Here is a 15,053-nt window from a genome sequence, read left to right as displayed (position 1 = left end):
CCTTCCTTCCTTCTCCCCTCCACCTCTTGTTTCATTTTGGTTTTGTTTTTTTGAGACAGGATCTCTCTACATACCTCTGGCTGTCCTAGAACTTACTATATAGACCAGGCTGGGCTCAAACTCAGGGAGATCCACCTGCCTCTGCCTCCCAAGTGCTGGGATTGAGGTATGAGCTTCCAAGACCAGAGACAACTCTTAAGAAAAAAATACAAATGATCAACAAATACTTGACAAGGCATTCAACATCCTTACCAGGAGAACACAAATTAAAATTCTATGTCACCCTAGGCAAAGTGATTTTCAATAAGAAAACAAAGGACCATCATAGTGTAGAGATTTCCTGAGTGCGGCCTCCCTACCATGCTTAGAAGACACTATCTCTCAGGAGTTATTCTTGTCTTCTTCATCAAGAAGAGAGATGCAAATTTATGGAGATTCTCTCCCTCTGCCCCATAATGTGTTTTCCTTTCTTTCTCTTCTCTTTTTCTGCTGTCACAGCCTTAGCCATGAAGATGGAGCTGTACAGTTTCAGCAGGTACAAGATATACCCCAGACATGGGTGGCACAGCACCAGGACCGACAGGAAAGAATTCTTGACAAATAAACTGGACTGCCTTCCACAGAAGAAAACCCCAAAAAAGGACAGTCAGACGAAATTTAGAAGAAAAGACCCCACCGCACAGCCAAATTCTGGCGGGCCATCACTGATGCATCTCTTGTGGATATAATGGTCAAGAGGAATCAGAAACCGGAAGTTAGGAAAGCTCAGTGAGAGCAGGTGATCAGGGCTGCCAAGGGAGAAAAAAAATGGAAGCCGCATCAAAGAGGAGAGCAGTGGCTGTTGCCAAGGCCCTCACAAAGGCAGCATCAAGGAGAAGATTGTGAAGGCTGTGAATGTCCCGATCCCCGAGTCATTGAAAAAAGCTAACTTGGTAGACCGGAGTTTTAAATGAAGATCCATTTCTAACTCTTTTTTTTTTTTTTTTTTTTTTTGGTTTTTCGAGACAGGGTTTCTCTGTGTAGCTTGCGCCTTTCCTGGAACTCGCTTTAGAGACCAGGCTGGCCTCGAACTCACAGAGATCCGCCTGGCTCTGCCTCCCGAGTGCTGGGATTAAAGGCGTGCGCCACCACCGCCCGGCCCCATTTCTAACTCTTAAAAAGAGGAGGAGAGGAGAGGAAGAAGAGGAGGGGCAGAGGGAGAGGGAGGAGGAGGAGAGAAGAGGAAGAAGAAGAGGAGGAGGAGGAAGAGGAAGAAGAACTAGAAGAAGAAGAGGAGGAGGAGGAGGAGGAGGAGGAGGAGGAGGAGGAGGAGGAGGAGGAGGAGGAAGAAGAAGAAGAAGAAGAAGAAGAAGAAGAAGAAGAAGAAGAAGAAGAAGAAGAAGAAGAAGAAGAAGTTGTGCTGACTAGGTGGTTACCTTGGCTCTGATTTCTCCAACATGTGTGAAGTGCCTGCGTGGTGATGGCTTCCTGGAGTCCCTTCTTCCGGCCTCTGTTCCATCCGTCTCCCTCAACTCATCCATTAAGCCCCCAAGGTTTGTATCTCTTACTCTGGGCTGTAGTGTGGCTCTGGTGGGCTGGGATCCTGTGGAAAGTTAATGAACTATGGCATAGGGCCCATCGCCCTGTAGTGCAGCCCTGCCGAGGCCAGGGATGAAGAAAGAATACAGGACTGGAGGCCATCTGAGCTTACCATATGAGAGCAGCAACGTATTTTTGGTTTGTTTGTTTGTTTTTACAGAGGGTGTGGCCCAGAGAAGTACCAGCCCAGATGTGGAGTTAGGAGACAACCAGCAAGAGGAGCTTAGAGGCTGGAGAGATGGTTCAGAGGTTAAGAGCACTGGCTGCTCTTCCAGAGGTTCTGAGTTCAATTCTCAGCAACCATATGGCGGCTGTCAATCATTTGTAACTTCAGGCCCTGGACATCTAATGCCCTCTTTTGTCCTCCATGGGCACTATATGTATGTGATACACAGACATATATGCAAGCAGAACACACCTATACACTTTTTAAAAAGAAAAGAAAGAGGGATATATATATATATATATATCCCTCTTTCTTTTCTATATATATATATATATATATATAGAGAGAGAGAGAGAGAGAGAGACAGACAGACAGACACAGACACACACACAGACACACACACACACACACACAGAAGGACTTGGTGCCAAGGTTGCTGAACCGATGGTCTTCGGCTCTGGCCTATACTCGCTTCCCCCGACAGCGCGGGCCTCCCCGCTCTTGCTGGTGCACGGTGCTCTTCTGCTCCAACACTCCACGCGGCGGTCGCCCGCCGGGAGCTGCACCTCCCACCTTCCCGACTACTGCAGCCATCTTCAGCCTTGCTGCCGTAGAGCCTACCCGTGTGTCAGTGAAGAAAAAGAAAGACAGACAAATGTGGTACCTAAACTTACAAGTGTGTGTGTGTGTGTGTGTGTGTGTGTGTGTGTGTGTGTGTGTGTTTACACGCGTTTTTGTGCAGAGGCCTGTGGAGGCCAGCGCGGGGAAAGGCAAATGAGGACTCTAATGGGGCACACCTATGGTGACGTCACGGGGAAAACGAAAAAATTAAAAACACACTACTCCTATTCCAGCCAGACTTCCTTTTATGCCGTGCATCACAACAATAAGGAGTTTTGGATAAGGTGTTTGTAAAAACAAAACTTGAAACTGTATCCCTCCCTCTTTTCCTTTCGAAGACGGTGTTTCTACAGGATCCCGATTTAAACTGATAATATGTGAAGGCGTTTATGGAAATGGGAAGAATATTTGCTAGAATTAATGACCTACTCTGATTTTAAGTGTGAAAATGACAATATGATGTTTTAATGTTTAAAAATAGTCTCTTTCCAACGTGTGCAGTGAAATAATTACAGATGTAATGATGCTATGTCTGGAATTCACTTCAAAATAATTGCTTCCAGTAGTCCAGTACTTAGGAGACGGAAGTGATGAGGGGACATGGAGGCAATAAGCGTGGCTCCGAGTCGGTAATTATGGAAGCTGGGTCCAGGGGATGGTAAGAGTAAGGTCATTATGTATCCTTTCTGTACTTTTGCACCAGTTTGAAATTTTTCATAATAAAAAGTTAAAAACAAATCACATGCCCCAAAACTCCCAAATGTAACTGTCATTATTTAATAACTTTGAACTTAATGTGGACCTAAGAAGCCATCTTTCACAAGAAAAAAATTTGCAGTTTCAAGTCTTTTTCTTGATGATCGGGTCTGAACGTGTTAATCAATGCTGCCCTGTCACAGCCCCTGACATAAGAAAATGCTGAAATGTGATTTTTAAGTCATAAAAATGTGCTCATCGTAATAGCTCCATCTTTTGCATAATATTTAAATCAATGCATTGATTCCCAGTTGCCTGAGACTCTTATTTCAGTAACAAAATAAACGATACATCGTTGAGGAAAAGTTGAATCCATTTGGGTTCATTTGTGCTCAAAATCTGAAGCTAATTAAGGCCTGCCTATCAGCTGTCTAGAGAAAGTTATCAGGTGGCCAGTAAGGCTGGATTCCTCCCTTCCTCCCTTCCCTCCCTCCCTCTCTTCCTCCCTCCTTCCCTTCATCCCTTCCACTTTCTCCTTCCTTCCTTCTCTTTTTTCCTCCCCCCCCAGTTGCTAACTGTGTTCGTGAAGAGAGAAATTCCCAGTCACATTGATACCCAGCCTTGACAGTGTCTCTGCAGAGCAAGAATTACTAATACATTCCGTGTCCATAGACAACTGTCTTTAAAATTCCCCCCAGAGTTCTTGGCTCCCTAGTCCCACTTCCCTCTCTGCTCTTGTTTTCCTTACAGCAAAGCTATGGAGTCCCCTTCGCCTCCGTCTCCAGCTCCATTTCTCCTGTGCTTTCCTGAGCTGACCTCAGCTTCAGCAGCATGGTGGTCACCCAGCTCTCGCCACAGTCAACATCTCTCCCTTGGTAAACCTGTCAGTACTTACTCCTCCACCTTGTCTCCCTGGCAGCACACGGCATGGTCCCTGCTCTCCACCCAGAGGACTGCTGAGCGAACCTTCAGATCGCTACCCTCTCTTCATTAAGGGTAGCAATGACGAAGGCAAGAGAGTGCGGTGGTTAATACTGACTGGTGATTCCACAGGATCTAGAGAAATCTAGGAGTGGAACTCCTAGACTTATCAATGGGGGAGTTTCTCGATTAGGTTAATGAAGGTGAGAGGATCCAGCCAGCCACCCTCACTGTGGGTGGCCACAAGCTGAGCACCAACCTTCGTCTCTCTCTCTCTCTCTCTCTCTCTCTCTCTCTCTCTCTGCTTCCCGATTGTGGGTGCGATGTGACACCTCACACACCTGTGGCCGTGACCTCCCCACCACGGCGGCTGGTCGTACCGTGGAACTGTGAGCCGGAAGAAGTCCTTGCTTCTTTCAGCTGCTTCTGTCAAGTAGTTTGTTGCTGTGATGAGAAAAGTCATCTTATCAAGCCCCTTTCCCATTCTACCATCTGTGTAAAACAATTCAGAGTTTGATATAAAATCGTTTATACATTGTGATCCCCCCCACCCCCCGTGACACACACACCCCACAACAGCCGTCTGAACAGGCAGTATGGCACCCGGGTGCAGAGGAGGACTCTGAGACTGGGAGACGGGGAGGAGTTGTCCCAGGCTGCCTAGCTGCTTACTGAAGGAGACAGTAAGAGAGCAGCCAGCATTTCCTGAGGAAGTCACGCCTGCTCCTGCATGTGAGACTGCGTTCCTAGGGCCGTCCCCACAGCTTAGCCGCAGAGAGCTTGCCTAGTGAGTGTGAGGCCCTGGGTTCGACCCCCAGGACTGTAACAAAGCAAAATGAGAATGCTCCACAACTTTGGTCAGGTCACATTGGGTCTGCACTTATGACACCAATAAAACCGAATTGAAAACTCAAACTTCTACCAACGTGTTGTTCACACTTCGGCACGACATTCTCAGCCCGTCAGTCTGTTAGGTTCTATAGCACAGAGACAGCCACAGACCTCCGCCCTATTATAGAAAGGTGCTGGAGGCATTACTCAGTTCGCCATGAATTTTTTTTTTTTCTGGCAGATTTGAAACAAGAACAGGATCTCCAGACTGATGCCCATTGTGAGCCTTTCTTGATCCCGCTGGACTCCCTGTATGGTGTGGTGAGCACTAGCCCACATCAGGGCACAGTACTAGAAGGATAAGAGTTCCTTGCACACATCATGACAGAGTACAGAGTGGTTGCAATGAACTACAAAGCTGAGTTTTAAAGAAATCTGGGAGTACGCAGAGGGCTGCACTGGAGGTTTGCCTGTGTTGAGGAAGACTGCAGTGTGAAGAAGGCCAACCCTCAAAAGATGCATGCTGAACTAGGAGGAGACAGAAGCGGGCAGTGACTCCATCCTTGCTTCCTCTTCTGTTTCATTATGAAGACAGTGCGATCCCGAGAAAGAATAGCAATAGTGAACACTGCCAATCCCCTCACCACACTGAGTAGACCTGGCTAACAGAGGACGGGAAAGTGTTTGAAGGCCTCCAGAATGAAGTGACTCCGCAGATGTCACTGGTGATCTGCCACGATAGTCAATGCTGTGGTTGGTTTTCTATCAGTGGAGGAGAGAAACATGATAACACTTGAGCAATTTTCTGCACCCAAGGGAATTCGGCAAAAAGTAGATCTGAGCGAAGTGGTTTAAAGCACTTCCCCCTGGTCTTTTACAGGCACGGCTCCTTGGAGACCTTGAGCAGCCCTTCTGGGCCATTCCTCCTCAGCAGAAGTCCAGCTGAGCAAGCATCTTTAATGACCGACTTAGTGTCCAGAACACCGAGAAGGAGGTAGGGTAATGGGCTTGACTTTGAACTGGATTCCAGGCATGCTGCTTTGTGGAGACACAGGAGCTAAGCCAGCTCCTCCCTGCTCCTTTTGGGGCCCTAAGGTGCTTTATGGATAGGCTGCTCCAGTTCACACCTCTGCTTTACTCCACAAGGGGGCTTCCTCTTTCTTCATCTGGTCATGGCACTTCTTGGCAACTTTGTGATTGGTTGGGGAAAAAAACCATGACGTGGGTTCAGTAACCAGAGGCCAGCACCATGGTGGGAAGTGGGGGGTTTGAGGCTTCCTCTAGCTGTGAGAGAACTAGTTTTAGCATGCATAAAGGTGGAGAGAACAGCACATTCAGAAAAATCACCAGGAGACCCTCACCTGGAAGCATTGAAGACTGGGGTGACTGTGATTGTCAACTTGACTGGCTTTGGTATCACCTAAGAGACAAACTTCTTGGTGTAGGTATGAACGTGTTTCCAGGGAGTTTTGCCTGAAGTGTGTCAGTTAACTTTCTACTGTTGTGATAAAAGACCACAACCAGGGCAACTTCTAGAAGAAAAGGTTTGTTTGGACTTCCGGTCCCAGAGGGTCAGGGTCTGTAGTGGAAGTGGCAGCATGGCAGGAGGTGGCAGATGCAGTGACTGAGCTGGAACCTGAGAGCTGAGCACTCACATCTCATGGCAAGTAGGAGGCACAGAGCAAATTGGGAATGGCTGGTGGCTCTGAAACCTCAAAGCCTACCCCCAGTGACACACTTCCTCCAGCAAGGCCACACCCAAGTCTTCCATAACAGGGCCACCAACTGGAGACCAAGTGTTCAAATTCCAGAGCCCAGGAGGGACATTTTCACTCCAACCATCACAAAAGAAGAGTCATCCTGAATGTGGGTAGCACTCACCCGTGTGCCGCAGTCCTGGATGGAATAAAAAAGAAACAGACAAGCTGAGAAGCACTATTCATCTCTCTTTGCTCCTTGACTGAGGACATAGTGTGACCAGCCACCGCCTGTTCCCGCTGCCTGGACTTTCTGGCATGATGGCATCCTGGAACTGAGAAACAAAATAAGTCCTTCCTGGAGCTGCTTCTGTCAGCCATTGGATCACAGTGATGAGACCATAGAACAGGGGCGGCTGGTTTGATTTTATTTTATTTTTTTAACTCATTTGAGACATGGTCTTGCTATGTGTCCCTGGCTCCTCCTCCCTCAGCCTCTCAACTCTAAGATTATAGTTCTGCATTTCTGTAGCTCAGCAAACAGTTTGTTGTGTGTGACATTAAGTCAGAGTCTGTAAGCTGGGTAAAAGTTAGCCCGAGAGAGAGAGAGAGAGAGAGAGAGAGAGAGAGAGAGAGAGAGAGAGAGAGAGAGAGAAGCAGGTGGCAGAACAAGATGCATCATCTTGTCTTCTAGAACGAGGAGCTGGACTCTGTGTGGAAGGCTCTTGGGAACACAGCAGGATTCCTAGAAGGGGATCTCTGGGATCTGGGTCTACTTGCCCACACACATTTCTAGTCTTTCCCTTGTAGCATCTACTCCTGCAGGCATGGTCATGCTCTAGGGCCTGCTTGTTTCTGATGTGTTTGGTCAAAGGGAGATGACTGGGGAAGGCAGAAATCAAAAGTTCTGGCCATGGTTTTCCACTTCGGGCCAATGATACTAGCTGCCATATCTCCCCCATGACCTCATCTTTGGACAGGTTAGATGTAGTTCCCCGTTCTATGAAGTGACACCACACTCTGAGCTGTAAAAACCATCATATTTTCCCTTTGGTCCTTTATCCCTGGGCTGTCAGTGACCCCTCTGCTACTGGGTGGCTTTGAAGTCTTCTCTCCAGCTTCCAAACGTTTCTGCCATCCATGTTATCAATGTAAATTGCATATATCTTTAGAGTGGTTTATTTCCTGGATGGATCATGACTGATATAAAAATCTGCTATAAAATATGACTGATATAAAAATATGACTGTTGAAACTTTGGGAAGATTGCCACAACTTCAGGGAAATGTAAACTGCATGGAGAAGGAGAGCAGCATTGAGAGCTATGGGTTATAAGAGTCAAACAGAAGAGATGTGATGGGCGCTTGGATTCGGGCAGAGAGCTGGGTATGGAGCTAAAGGTGCTGGAGACGCAGCAGAGTCATCCAAGTCTGGTGGTGCAAGTCAGTGCCTCCCGGGGTCAGGGGGCATGGAAACAGGATGAAGAGCAGAGCACAGGACTGTAGCTGTAATTCCAACGCTTCAGTAAAAGGTCAGAAGACAAAGAAGAGGGAAAGAATGTAGGTGGGAGGATGCGTCAGGAGGACTACAGAAGGCTTTCTGTATGTTTGTTTTCAAGGCAGGGTTTCTCTGTGTAGCCCTGGCTGGCCTGGATCTCGCTCTGTAGACCGGGCTGGCCTCAAACTCAGAGATCCACCTGCCTCTGCCTCCCCAGGATTTCAGAGCCATGTTTCCATCCACTAAGAAAAGAGAACACAACACCATAGTGGTGCCCCGGCTCCTCAGCTCCGTCTTCACAGACTGTGCCTACAAGCTGTCTTGGCAACTCACAGCGCGGAGTCTGCGTTGGTTGCGGTCCTGTCTCCCTGGTCCACGCCACTCCTGGTGCCGCCCAACTTCCTTTTCCCTTGTGCGTGTACACTTGCTTGTATTCAATTGTATTCCGTTGGTTACAAACCCTTTCATGCTCCCCCTACAATGTTTTTACTCTTACTTAAAATTCCATTTGCAGAACCCAATTTATTCTGAGCTTAACTTCATGACATTAAACCCAGTCACTTGATATGAGCTAGATCTTGTCTTCGTTAAGGAGCAATATTAGTCACAGAAGTAGAGCAGCATAGAGGCATTTCATATTTCAAGTGACTGTCACATTGGTCCAGCGAACACTGTAACTCCCAGCACCCTTTGCTTGGTGACGATGGTGAGTGGTCCAGGTGAAACAGCATAGTCCTTCACTTTTTCCTGGACTCTGTCTAGGCTATGTATACTTTATGTCTAAATAATGCCTCACTTCACTCAGAATGTAATTGCATTTGTGAGTTGGTGTGGCCATATGCATCAACAGACAGGGAGAGGTATCTCTTTATATAATGGGCAGCATCTTCTAACTGTAGAAAGAGTGCCACTGTCAAGTGCTGCAGAGACCTCTGAGCCAGGGACAGGAAGCAGTGATGCCAGGTTCAGTTCAGACTGGGCTGCCTGTGGCCCCAGATCTTCTCCGTTTTGGTGACTTAAAAATTAAAAGGCAGCTTTGGTTGCACATACTTGAGAGGTGGAAGCAGGAGGATCCCTGTACATTTGAGCCCATCCTAATCTCCACAGTGGGTATCAGGCTAGCCAAGGGCACACCGCGAGACCCTCTTTCAAAATGAACTCTAAAGTAAACTAGAACCTGGCGTTGGGTCCCTTGCAATGAGTGTAGTGTGCAAGCACAGGTCCCAAGGCCCCTGCTCTGCAAGAAACTTTTGGGGTCTCAAAGAAGTAAATGGTGAGATGTGAAGTCTACAGAGAACAGCAGCTCCAGTCCACCCCAGAGTTATTTTACATTGTATTTTATCTTCTTTCCTGTTAACTGCATCTTAACTAGGACTCAATCTTAACTTAGTACTCAAGAGGATGTTAGGAATTTCTGTCTTGACTCTGTATGAAGCCACGGGTAATAGGTTTCAGTTTAACTCTGCTGTTGGCAATCCTGAATGTAATATGTAGCTGTAGTCATCAAATGAAAGTGTGACGGAGGAAGAATATTTAATTGGTGATAGCTTTAGGCTACTTAAAAAACAGCCCCTACAAGGATGGATAAAAACAATCACATTTTTGCAAAACCTGCATGTTATCTGGGTGGAGTGTCTTGTTCTAGGCTAAAATATTAGAGGCAGGCTAGCTTTATAAAGAGATGAGGGTTGAGATTCAAAGTCCAAGATTGGATGGCCCCTTTGGTCTGTCTCCTGGTTATGGCATTCTCCCTGGCAGAGTCCCAAGGTGACCCAGAGTACCATGTGACAGGATACCACATAGTGTATGAGTCTGTGTCTACTTCTCTCTACTTAGAAAGTCACCAGGATTTAATCATGTCATCTCCATCCCAATTATCTCACATAATTCTAATCACTTTCTCTAAACTCCATCTCTAAACACCACAGCCAATTAAATTCCCACCTTTTTATACAGTTGACCTATGCATCCTTGGATGGAGTAGGGGACAGTTATATTTGAACCATAGCAGTCTGAGGTGGAGAGTCTGATGCAGCAAGCATGTAGGCTGAGCCTAGACCTCGAGTGATAGAAAGTAGGCAATAGGCCGATGAAGGGAGGAGGGGCCACCTCCCTGGGTCTGTAGCATCTGCCCTGTACTCACCATGCCTGCATCCCAGAGTGGTCTAGGTTCCCAACCTGCCGAGAGTGCTGGATCATGGCCATCCCATCCTGGGGAAGTTCAGAAATCCATTGGGATACTGCAAACTGTGGCTGAGTAAGCCTTAATTCCCCTCTTAACTTACCCACAAATCCATCTCCACAGCCAAATTTCCTTTCTTCTCCCATTACCAACTCTTCCTCAGTGTTTCTTGCTTACCGGGCAGAAAGTCCATTTCTCCTCCGCTCTGTCTTGAGCTTTGTGTTTCTCTGTACTGAACCAATTCTCCAACCCTTCAACCTCAAGAAAAGGCTTGTCTTCTCACCTAGTTTCTCCTTCCTGGATATTTCTTAATCATCTTCTTTAGTATCTTCAGTTTCTTCCTCTTCATTTTCTTCCTTTTAACTTTCTGCAAAAATGCACCAGGATAGCTAAGTTAGGGGGAACTTAATGCATGCTCAGAAGCAAGATGGCCTGCTTTACCTCTTTTGCAACTGTCTCTCTGACCAGAATTCTCTTCCAGATGCCTCCTACCCACAGTTCTGGTTGACTGGGCCACCAGCATGGTGCTTACAGCTCTAAGTATGACTGTCTTGAATTGCTAGCTTTCTTTTCACGTGTAAGAGCCAAATCACTAGTAGATTCCTTTAAGAACCTACTTGAAGCTAGGTGCTGTGACACATAGTGATCCCAGGACTCAAAACTGGAGCAGGAGATCGTAAGTTCAAGGCCATCCTAGGTCATTCTAGGCTCCTTAACAAGCCAGGGCTCATAGTGAAACCATGTTGCAGCTCTTCCCCTCTCCTGAGAGAAGGGACCTACTGTGTTTGTTAACTCTCTTGCTGTGTAGCTGATCTGAGACAAAGCTGGAAGTACATCATTCAAGTGAGAGATGAATGATGGTCTGGAGTGTGCGCAGAGAGCAAAGAAAACGAAACCCTAGTATTGATACTGCTGAGATAGGCCTGGCAGAGGTAGACTTGCCACATGACGAGCAAACGTTACTACTGGAAAGGTCCAGGGCTCCTCCTTGGCCCAGGGAAGTTCTTCCTTCCTTTATCCATCACTTCAGCCCTCAGGAATTAGGCCTCCAAACGTCTCTTCTTGGTGGCTGATGTCACCCATTCAATCACTTAGACTCAGAGCCTCTCCATACTTCTTTCACAGTCTTTAAAGGTATCGGCATATTAAAGACTAAGTGAATTCCAAAATAAGATAATAAAAACGCCTAACAACAAGTCCGTGGGGCATGTTGGACAGCCAGCCAGGTCTTATCAGTGAGTTCCAAGCCAATGAGAGGCCCCATCTCAAAGAAAAGGTGGATGGCACCTGAGGAGCTACAATCGAGGTTAACTTCTTCACCCCCATGCATACATGTATACCTGCACACACACACATGTATATACACATGCATACATGCATGAATACACACACACACACACACACACACACACACACACACACACACACCACCTAACACTTTAAGACTTTTAACACATGCATCAGTATCCACAGGATAATTATAAGATTCATTAAATAAATTAGTGTAGAGTCTATGTGGCCGGACAAGTGGTATGGTGACTGCCATATTCTTTCCGCTGCCCAGTGTATGTGATCATCTCAGTTGTGTAGCTATCATGGTATCTCTGTATCTTCAGAGGATACATGCCTGGACTCCCACTGGATGCTCAAAGCACAGAGGAACTGAAACCCATGGATGCTTCGTTTTCCTCATTATATGTATGCCTACAGTAAAATCTAACTTTTTAAGTTAGGTATAATAAGAGGTCAATAAAAACCAATAATAAATAGAACAGTCATAGACATGTACAATAATAAAAGTCCGTGTGGATTTGTTCTCTCTCAAAATATATGATTGTCTGAATTCCTTGGAGGAAGTGAGTGGCATGAATGACATGGGTGTTGTAACTTAGCTTTAACTACTGCAGGGGGGTTGCCTGAGCATGGCCACAGGGATACTGCCATAGAAGGTGTGATACCCAGGGCAGAGCCAGTGACAGAGGCACACAGGAGAAGTCTGGACAGGACACAGCAGAATGGCATGGCACTTCCTCATGCTACTCAGAGCAGCCTGCCACTTAAAATGTGTGAACCGTTTATTTTGGACTATGTCACTTAACATTTTTGGACCATGGTGCATGCATGCATACTGAAGCCACGAGAGTAAAAGCATCGAGGAGGCTATTGTACTCCATCTGGAGGCAACGTCTGAAGTCTACATTTGAAGCCTTTAGTGTGTGGGAGCTCTGGGCCAAATAGCCCCCCTCTGCTGCCTTCTCCAGGGCACACAGAGGCACATTTGGAGGCACACGAAGCTTAGCAATTAGCTCTAGATTATCTCAAGTGACGGGAAGTCTTCCAAGAACCGACAGAAGCACACACAACTGCTATGCTTTGAGAGGGAATAAAAAGCCAGGCATGATTGTGCTATTAACTGGAAACTGTATACAGGTGTCTCTCCCTGACTTGCAGGGACGGGACGGGACTTGGAAGCCATGGGGTTGCATCTCTACGGCTAGTCCTCTGAAGGAAATGTTTGTCAAAGCTATTCCACTCATTTTCCTCCCTCCTGCTTGCAGAACCTTTGCTCCAGCCTGGTCCTGTTCTCTGCCTCAGATGCTCCATTTAGTCTTGGAACTCAGCTGCCATTATTACAGTCTGGATCTCAGGAACGAAGCTGCTGACTTCATTACGCCTCCAGTTATGGAATGCAGAGCCATCTTCCTCGGCTCTTCTGGGGACCTTGAATCTTAACCAAAGCCAAAGCCTCACTTTGAAGCTCTATAGGACTATGTAGGGTGCAAACGACCCAAGCTCCTTACCTAATATATACTGTAAGGAACTTGAAATTCTCATCTAGCCAGAATAACCAGGGTTTTGCTTCCATATTCCGTGTCCTTAATGTTTGGAAATAATGAAGTAGGGCAAACTCATCTAGAGCCAATAAGGTATATTTATCTACAAAAGAATGATGGTGGGATTCAAATATTGTTGCACGAATCCTCATTGGTCTTATAATAAAAAGCTGGAGCTGGATATTGGGGTAAACACTGAAAGATCAGAGAGACAAAGAAACGAGTCAGAGCCACTTCTCACCTCGCCAACTCCTCACCAGAAAGAGGGAGCTCCTGTCTCCAGGAATCCTCAGACTGAATGCCCGAGATCCTAGATCCTGTCTCCCCCGCCTTATATTCCTTTCTTTGCCCAGCCATATCATTTCCTGTCTCAACCTTCCTAGTGCTGGGATTAAATGTGTGAGCCATCACCTGCCTGGCTCTGTTTCTCTTTTAAACTAGATTAATCTCATACAGCCCAGGGTGGCCTTGAACTCTTGAACTCTGCCTCTGTCTGTCTCCTGAGTGCTGGGCTTAAAGGTGTGTGCCACCACCACCTGATGACCTCTATAGCTAACTAATGGCTTAGCTCCGCACTCTGATCTTCAGGTAAGCTTTATTTGTTAGGGTACAAATAAAATATCACCCCAAAATAAGTCTTTTGCAAAATATCCAAACCTTGAGGAGACAGGACACAGAACCTAACATGCCTGTTCAGAATTTTAATGATAAACTTTATTATGGCTTAGTGTGTTCTTGGTTTACCATTCTGTAATTTTACAAGGAATTTTCTGTTTCTACATATCCATTAAATATCCGATTCATTTTTTTTTTTTTGGTGTTTCACAGCTCTATCACTAGCAGACCATTGTCTACATTAGACAGGTGCAAGAATCAAATGTGACTAACCTATGAAGCATCTAATTACCATTTCCTGCATGTTTTTGAGGAACCAGGAGCAGAACAGGAGAACCTTGGTATTACAGAGCTCTGCAGAGCAAGCGCATGGATCCAGGTCATTCATTGCCATGGGCAGATCCTCCTGTATGGAATCTTTCAACATCTCCATTTTCCTGCTCTCAAGGATGCTATAATTGGTACATTTATAGGGTGGGTTATGAGGTCCTGTTTTCTTATCCATTCTGTTAGCCTGTGTCTTTTTATAGGTGAATTAAGTCCATTGATAATAAGGGATATTAATGACCAGTGATTGTCAGTTTCTGTGATCTTTTGGTGGTAGTGTGTGTGTATTTCTCTTTTTTGGGATTTACTGCTGTGGGGTTATCTATTGCCTGTGTTCTCGTGGGTGTATCTGGCTTCCTTAGGTTGGAATTTCCTTCTAGTGCTTTCTGTAGGGCTGGATTTATAGATAGGTATTGTTTAAATCTGGTTTTGTCTTGGAATGTCTTGTTCACTTCATCTATGGTGATTGAAAGTTTTGCTGGGTATAAGTATTTCTTATCGAGGGGACATCGGAGGTAGTATGACTCATGGACTTGATGGCTCTGAAAGGATAAAAAGTATCAAAAGTAATATTGTCATTTTTCTGTCAGCCAACTCCATCTTGTTTACAATCGAAAGCGTAAGGCAACAGAGGAGGAACAGCAGTTAAAGGAGAGCCATGGTTTCCTGTTGCTTTCTTAGGTTTTTACTTGGTCCCAGGTCCCTCTTGGCATGTGTCCTTTGTGCCCTGCCCATCACACTTCCTGGCCCACCCAGTCCCCTCAGGCGAAGACAGCAATGTGTCCTGCCCACACAACACACCTTAGTCCTGCCTTTGCGTGCTTTGTCCTTTGACCCAATCCCATTTCTCTTGATAGTTTAATGGTTTTAAGGAACTTTGTTTTCATTTACCATAGAATCCTCCGATGACTACGCACACAGTTCAAGAGTTTTCAGAAGATTCACAGTTGGGCTATTATAACTAAATTGTCCTGCACCCCCAATAAAGCCACCCCCAGACCTCACTTACCTCCAAGTAGCCACTAGTTAGGTTGACATCAGAAGTCTTCCTCAGCCCCTTTTCACCTTTTCATTGAGCTGGGGGTCTA

At 46.2% G+C, this 15,053-nt stretch overlaps 1 pseudogene; it reads left to right on the top strand.

The window, feature by feature from the left end:
* Positions 1 to 506: 506 nt before the first annotated feature.
* LOC121832636 (large ribosomal subunit protein eL24 pseudogene) lies at positions 507 to 885 on the top strand (annotated as a pseudogene).
* Positions 886 to 15,053: the final 14,168 nt, after the last annotated feature.

This window comes from Peromyscus maniculatus, chromosome 10 (assembly GCF_049852395.1).
Source record: "Peromyscus maniculatus bairdii isolate BWxNUB_F1_BW_parent chromosome 10, HU_Pman_BW_mat_3.1, whole genome shotgun sequence".
Taxonomy (NCBI): domain Eukaryota; kingdom Metazoa; phylum Chordata; class Mammalia; order Rodentia; family Cricetidae; genus Peromyscus; species Peromyscus maniculatus.
The sequence above is the reverse complement of the archived record's forward strand: the minus strand, read 5'-3'. Positions and strand labels throughout refer to the sequence as shown.